We start from the raw sequence: 7,500 nt of genomic DNA, 5'->3' as shown, positions 1-7,500 counted from the left end.
CAGCCGGGGCTGGTCGGCGACTCCATCTAAGGCCGTGGCCTAACCCCGTGTGGGGGGATAGCGCTCGCACCCGTACACGTGGACACCCGCTCGTCAAATGGCTGGCTCCTCACTTACCGGTAGGGGGAATGGTTTGCCTACCCCTGGCGGGTCTGGTACTCCACTCTACCAAACAAGGAAGCAACACACCAATAGACCCCTGCAACACCGGGCAGCTTTGGGCAGTGTCACTACACTCCTCCTTGTTCTGCACGTTCCTTCCGTGGTGATTTTTTTTTTTTTTTCGTGGCCATTGCCGTGCATGGCTTCCCCATCGCTTTGCATGCTCTCCATTGCCTCGTGCTGCTTCACCATTGGTCTCACCTGGAGACCGAAGCCGCTCTCCCAGTAACCCGATGGTACCTGGCCAGAAAACCCCGTGCCCGATTTCATCTAGGACAAGGGCCAAAACCTCAGACCGTGCCCGTCCAGGGTCAACCCTGGTCGGACAGGCCTGGTGGGTCGATACCATGGATGTGGCAGGCCGGACGAGAATCCACTGGTACATTTACAAACACGCCCACCCTGGTGGCATGGCTGTACGACCCATCGTCGAAGCACGCTGCGGCGGACTGAGCCATTGGATCCAGTTGCCTGGGCGTACACTCAGCCAACAGACGCACTCGGGTCGGGAGAGCAAAGCAGACTGTGTGCCTGGATGTGCCCACTTCCATAGGGGAATCGGCATGATGGTTCACTTAACCCGAGGAGGGCTCCCCTCGCGGGATAAGCACCCCCCTCGGGGGATGGGGGGGGGGGGGGGGCATCCAGAGCACACCACTTTCCGGTAGGGGACAGGCGTTTGATCATGTGTCCGAGGGAGAGCTCCCCTTGCCGGCCGAACACCCCTCGGACTCCCCTTGGGCTTCCAGAGAACGCCACTGGATGAATTTAGTGCTTGGACCCCATTGATTCTCTTTGCTCTCCCATATACCCGACGGGACCTATTTGCAAAACCCCGTGCCAACCAGACCTCCAGGAAGGGGGCTGGCGGCTACCCATGCCCAGCAGGTGCACCCTGGTCGGGACACTTTGGGAGGGTCGAGAGCCTGGAAGTGCCACCCGGGGGAGTAATTCTGATTTCCGTTTTAATGCACTCAGGGACAGCCCGAGGACCTCTGTTAGTGCACCTGAGGCGGACTGAGCCGTCGGGTCCAGGGGTCTGGAGTTCGGAACCTCCAGGGTTCACCTGGCTGTTCTCTTAGCCCGGCAGGGTGCACCCTGGTCGGACACTTTGGGAGGGTCGAGAGCCTGGATGTGCCACCCGACGAGTAATGAGTTTTCCCTTCGTATCTCTTCCGGACCAGGTCCGATTCGCACGAAACTCGCTGGGCATGGCCAGGAGCGCCCCCTGCTGCCCACGCCACCGTCCCCGCGCTTCTACTCCCGAGGGCCGAGGAGACAGCGAAGCGTGGGTCGGGTCGCCTGCTTCCAGGGTCTCCCTGGTACTCTCCAGTCTCCCGAGTCCATCGGGTCCGACCTCGTTATTTTAGCCCAGACGGGGGAATGAGAAAGGGGCCCCCGACCGCCCGAGGGCGGGCGCTCGCTTCTCAGCCTAGGAACGTCCGATTCCCACGAAACTTTTACGCCAGACGTTCCTGGCAGCGAGCGCGTTCAAAGGTGACCCGCGCTGCTTCTCTCCTCCCAAGGGGCCGAAGAGATAATTCGTCTTCAAACCCGACCGGCCCTGTGTTTGCCGCCCCGGCGGTTTTAAAAATCATAGCGTAAAAACGGTGGGTGCGCTTCGCCTGCCGCTTGACAGCGTTAAACGGCAGCCCCGGCTCTTTCCAAAGGGCCCTCAACCGACTTTCTGCTCCCAAGGAGCCCAGAGATATGAAACCGAAAAATCAAAACCCGTGCCAACCAGACCTCCAGGAAGGGGGCTGGCGGCTAACCATGCCCGGCAGGGTGCACCTGGTCGGACGCTTTGGGAGGGTCGAGAGCCTGGATGTGCCACCCCGACGAGTAATGAGTTTTCCTTCGTATCTCTTCCGGACCAGGTCCGATTCGCACGAAACTCGCTGGGCATGGCCAGGAGCGCCCCTGCTGCCCACGCCACCGTCCCCGCGCTTCTACTCCCGAGGGCCGAGGAGACAGCGAAGCGTTGGTCGGGTCGCCTGCTTCCAGGGTCTCCCTGGTACTCTCCAGTCTCCCGAGTCCATCGGTCCGACCTCGTATTTTTAGCCCAGCCGGGAATGAGAAAGGGGCCCCCGACCGCCCGAGGGCGGGGCGCTCGCTTCTCAGCTAGGAACGTCCGATTCCCACGAAACTTTTACGCCAGACGTTCCTGGCAGCGAGCGCGTTCAAAGGTGACCCGCGCTGCTTCTCTCCTCCAAGGGCCGAAGAGATATTCGTCTTCAAACCCGACCGGCCCTGTGTTTGCCGCCCCGGCGGTTTTAAAAATCATAGCGTAAAAACGGTGGGTGCGCTTCGCCTGCCGCCTTGGACAGCGTTAAACGGCAGCCCCGGCTCTTTCCAAAGGGCCCTCAACCGACTTTCTGCTCCCAAGGAGCCCAGAGATATGAAACCGAAAAATCAAAACCCCGTGCCAACCAGCCTCCAGGAAGGGGGCTGGCGGCTAACCATGCCCGGCAGGGTGCACCCTGGTCGGACGCTTTGGAGGGTCGAGAGCCTGGATGTGCCACCCCGACGAGTAATGAGTTTTCCCTTCGTATCTCTTCCTGACCAGGTCCGATTCGCACGAAACTCGCTTGGGCATGGCCAGGAGCGCCCCTGCTGCCCACGCCACCGTCCCCCGCTTCTACTCCCGAGGGCCGAGGAGACAGCGAAGCGTGGGTCGGGTCGCCTGCTTCCAGGGTCTCCCTGGTACTCTCCAGTCTCCCGAGTCCATCGGGTCCGACCTCGTATTTTTAGCCCAGACGGGGAATGAGAAAGGGGCCCCCGACCGCCCGAGGGCGGGCGCTCGCTTCTCAGCCTAGGAACGTCCGATTCCCACGAAACTTTTACGCCAGACGTTCCTGGCAGCGAGCGCGTTCAAAGGTGACCCGCGCTGCTTCTCTCCTCCCAAGGGCCGAAGAGATATTCGTCTTCAAACCCGACCGGCCCTGTGTTTGCCGCCCCGGCGGTTTTAAAAAATCATAGCGTAAAAACGGTGGGTGCGCTTCGCCTGCCGCTTGGACAGCGTTAAACGGCAGCCCCGGCTCTTTCCAAAGGGCCCTCAACCGACTTTCTGCTCCCAAGGAGCCCAGAGATATGAAACCGATAAATCAAAACCCCGTGCCAACCAGACCTCCAGGAAGGGGGCTGCGGCTAACCATGCCAGGCAGGGTGCACCCTGGTCGGACGCTTTGGAGGGTCGAGAGCCTGGATGTGCCACCCCGACGAGTAATGAGTTTTCCATTCGTATCTCTTCCGGACCAGGTCCGATTCGCACGAAACTCGCTGGGCATGGCCAGGAGCGCCCCCTGCTGCCCAGGCCTGGCTCTGGGGCCTGGGCACACTTCATTCACTTTGTACCTTTAAATCATACTACTCTACTACTACTACCACCAGAATTCCAGGGCCAAGAGGTCACACAGTCATACACAGCAAAGTAGCTCTGGGCCTGGGCACACTTCAAGAAGTTTGTCCCTTTATATAAGCCTAGAAATAGACTTCCAGGCCCAAGAGTTCAAACACATTCATGCCCAGCAAAGTAGCTCTGGGCCTGGGCACACTTCAATCACTTTGTGCCTTTTAATCCATACTACTACTACCAGACTTCAGGCCCAAGAGGTCAAACACAGTCATGCCCAGCAAAGTAGCTCTGGGCCTGGGCACACTTCATTCACTTTGTGCCTTTAAATCATACTACTACTACCACCAGAATTCCAGGGCCAAGAGGTCACACAGTCATACACAGCAAAGTAGCTCTGGGCCTGGGCACACTTCAAGAAGTTTGACCCTTTATATAAGCCTAGAAATAGACTTCCAGAGCCAAGAGGTCAAACACAGTCATGCACAGCAAAGTAGCTCTGGGCCTGGGCACACTTCAAGCACTTTGTGCCTTTAAATCATACTACTACTACTACTACTACTACTACTACTACTACTACCAGACTTCCAGGCCCAAGAGTTCAAACACATTCATGCCCAGCAAAGTAGCTCTGGGCCTGGGCACACTTCATTCACTTTGTGCCTTTAAATCATACTACTACTACCACCAGACTTCCAGGGCCAAGAGGTCAACCACAGTCATGCACAGCAAAGTAGCTCTGGGCCTGGGCACACTTCAAGATGTTTGACCCTTTATATAAGCCTAGAAATAGACTTCCAGGCCCAAGAGTTCAAACACATTCATGCCCAGCAAAGTAGCTCTGGGCCTGGGCACACTTCAATCACTTTGTGCCTTTAAATCATACTACTACTACCACCAGACTTCCAGGCCCAAGAGGTCAAACACAGTCATGCCCAGCAAAGTAGCTCTGGGCCTGGGCACACTTCAATCACTTTGTGCCTTTAAATCATACTACTACTACCACCAGACTTCCAGGCCCTGGAGGTCACACCTTCATGCCTAGCAAGGTTGCTTTACACCTGCGCACACTTCAGACCGTTTCACTCTTTTAATCCTTCAAAGTACCACATTTCCAGACCCAAGAGGTCACAGAATCATGCCCAGCAAAGTAGCTCTGGGCCTGGGCACACTTCAATCACTTTGGGCCTTTAAATCATACTACTACTACCAGACTTCCAGGCCCCAGAGGTCAAACACAGTCATGCCCAGCAAAGTAGCTCTGGGCCTGGGCACACTTCAAGAAGTTTGACTCTTTATATAAGCCTAGAAATAGACTTCCAGAGCCAAGAGGTCAAACACAGTCATGCACAGCAAAGTAGCTCTGGGCCTGGGCACACTTCATTCACTTTGTACCTTTAAATCATACTACTACAACCAGACTTCCAGGCCCAAGAGTTCAAACACATTCATGCCCAGCAAAGTAGCTCTGGGCCTGGGCACACTTCAATCACTTTGTGTCTTTAAATCATACTACTACTACCAGACTTCCAGGCCCCAGAGGTCAAACACAGTCATGCCCAGCAAAGTAGCTCTGGGCCTGGGCACACTTCAAGAAGTTTGACCCTTTATATAAGCCTAGAAATAGACTTTCAGGCCCAAGAGGTCAAACACAGTCATGCCCAGCAAAGTAGCTGTGGGCCTGGGCACACTTCATTCACTTTGTACCTTTAAATCATACTACTACTACTACTACTACTACTACTACTACTACTACTACTACTACCAGACTTCCAGGCCCAAGAGGTCAAACACAGTCATGCCCAGCAAAGTAGCTCTGGGCCTGGGCACACTTCAAGAAGTTTGACCCTTTATATAAGCCTAGAAATAGACTTCCAGGCCCAAGAGTTCAAACACATTCATGCCCAGCAAAGTAGCTCTGGGCCTGGGCACACTTCAATCACTTTGTGCCTTTAAATCATACTACTACTACCAGACTTCCAGGCCCCAGAGGTCAAACACAGTCATGCCCAGCAAAGTAGCTCTGGGCCTGGGCACACTTCAAGAAGTTTGACCCTTTATATAAGCCTAGAAATAGACTTCCAGAGCCAAGAGGTCAAACACAGTCATGCCCAGCAAAGTAGCTCTGGGCCTGGGCACACTTCAATCACTTTGTGCCTTTAAATCATACTACTACTACCACCAGACTTCCAGGCCCAAGAGGTCAAACACAGTCATGCCCAGCAAAGTAGCTCTGGGCCTGGGCACACTTCAATCACTTTGTGCCTTTAAATCATACTACTACTACCACCAGACTTCCAGGCCCTGGAGGTCACACCTTCATGCCTAGCAAGGTTGCTTTACACCTGCGCACACTTCAGACCGTTTCACTCTTTTAATCCTTCAAAGTACCACATTTCCAGACCCAAGAGGTCACAGAATCATGCCCAGCAAAGTAGCTCTGGGCCTGGGCACACTTCAATCACTTTGTGCCTTTAAATCATACTACTACTACCAGACTTCCAGGCCCCAGAGGTCAAACACAGTCATGCCCAGCAAAGTAGCTCTGGGCCTGGGCACACTTCAAGAAGTTTGACCCTTTATATAAGCCTAGAAATAGACTTCCAGAGCCAAGAGGTCAAACACAGTCATGCACAGCAAAGTAGCTCTGGGCCTGGGCACACTTCATTCACTTTGTACCTTTAAATCATACTACTACTACCAGACTTCCAGGCCCAAGAGTTCAAACACATTCATGCCCAGCAAAGTAGCTCTGGGCCTGGGCACACTTCAATCACTTTGTGTCTTTAAATCATACTACTACTACCAGACTTCCAGGCCCCAGAGGTCAAACACAGTCATGCCCAGCAAAGTAGCTCTGGGCCTGGGCACACTTCAAGAAGTTTGACCCTTTATATAAGCCTAGAAATAGACTTTCAGGCCCAAGAGGTCAAACACAGTCATGCCCAGCAAAGTAGCTGTGGGCCTGGGCACACTTCATTCACTTTGTACCTTTAAATCATACTACTACTACTACTACTACTACTAACTACTACTACTACTACTACTACCAGACTTCCAGGCCCAAGAGGTCAAACACAGTCATGCCCAGCAAAGTAGCTCTGGGCCTGGGCACACTTCAAGAAGTTTGACCCTTTATATAAGCCTAGAAATAGACTTCCAGGCCCAAGAGTTCAAACACATTCATGCCCAGCAAAGTAGCTCTGGGCCTGGGCACACTTCAATCACTTTGTGCCTTTAAATCATACTACTACTACCAGACTTCCAGGCCCCAGAGGTCAAACACAGTCATGCCCAGCAAAGTAGCTCTGGGCCTGGGCACACTTCAAGAAGTTTGACCCTTTATATAAGCCTAGAAATAGACTTCCAGAGCCAAGAGGTCAAACACAGTCATGCCCAGCAAAGTAGCTCTGGGCCTGGGCACACTTCAATCACTTTGTGCCTTTAAATCATACTACTACTACCACCAGACTTCCAGGCCCAAGAGGTCAAACACAGTCATGCCCAGCAAAGTAGCTCTGGGCCTGGGCACACTTCAATCACTTTGTGCCTTTAAATCATACTACTACTACCACCAGACTTCCAGGCCCTGGAGGTCACACCTTCATGCCTAGCAAGGTTGCTTTACACCTGCGCACACTTCAGACCGTTTCACTCTTTTAATCCTTCAAAGTACCACATTTCCAGACCCAAGAGGTCACAGAATCATGCCCAGCAAAGTAGCTCTGGGCCTGGGCACACTTCAATCACTTTGTGCCTTTAAATCATACTACTACTACCAGACTTCCAGGCCCCAGAGGTCAAACACAGTCATGCCCAGCAAAGTAGCTCTGGGCCTGGGCACACTTCAAGAAGTTTGACCCTTTATATAAGCCTAGAAATAGACTTCCAGAGCCAAGAGGTCAAACACAGTCATGCACAGCAAAGTAGCTCTGGGCCTGGGCACACTTCATTCACTTTGTACCTTTAAATCATACTACTACTAC

Source organism: Electrophorus electricus, unplaced genomic scaffold, assembly GCF_041902795.1.
Source record: "Electrophorus electricus isolate QZ-2024a unplaced genomic scaffold, ASM4190279v1 Scaffold150, whole genome shotgun sequence".
Classification (NCBI taxonomy): domain Eukaryota; kingdom Metazoa; phylum Chordata; class Actinopteri; order Gymnotiformes; family Gymnotidae; genus Electrophorus; species Electrophorus electricus.
This window is presented reverse-complemented; position numbering follows the sequence as displayed.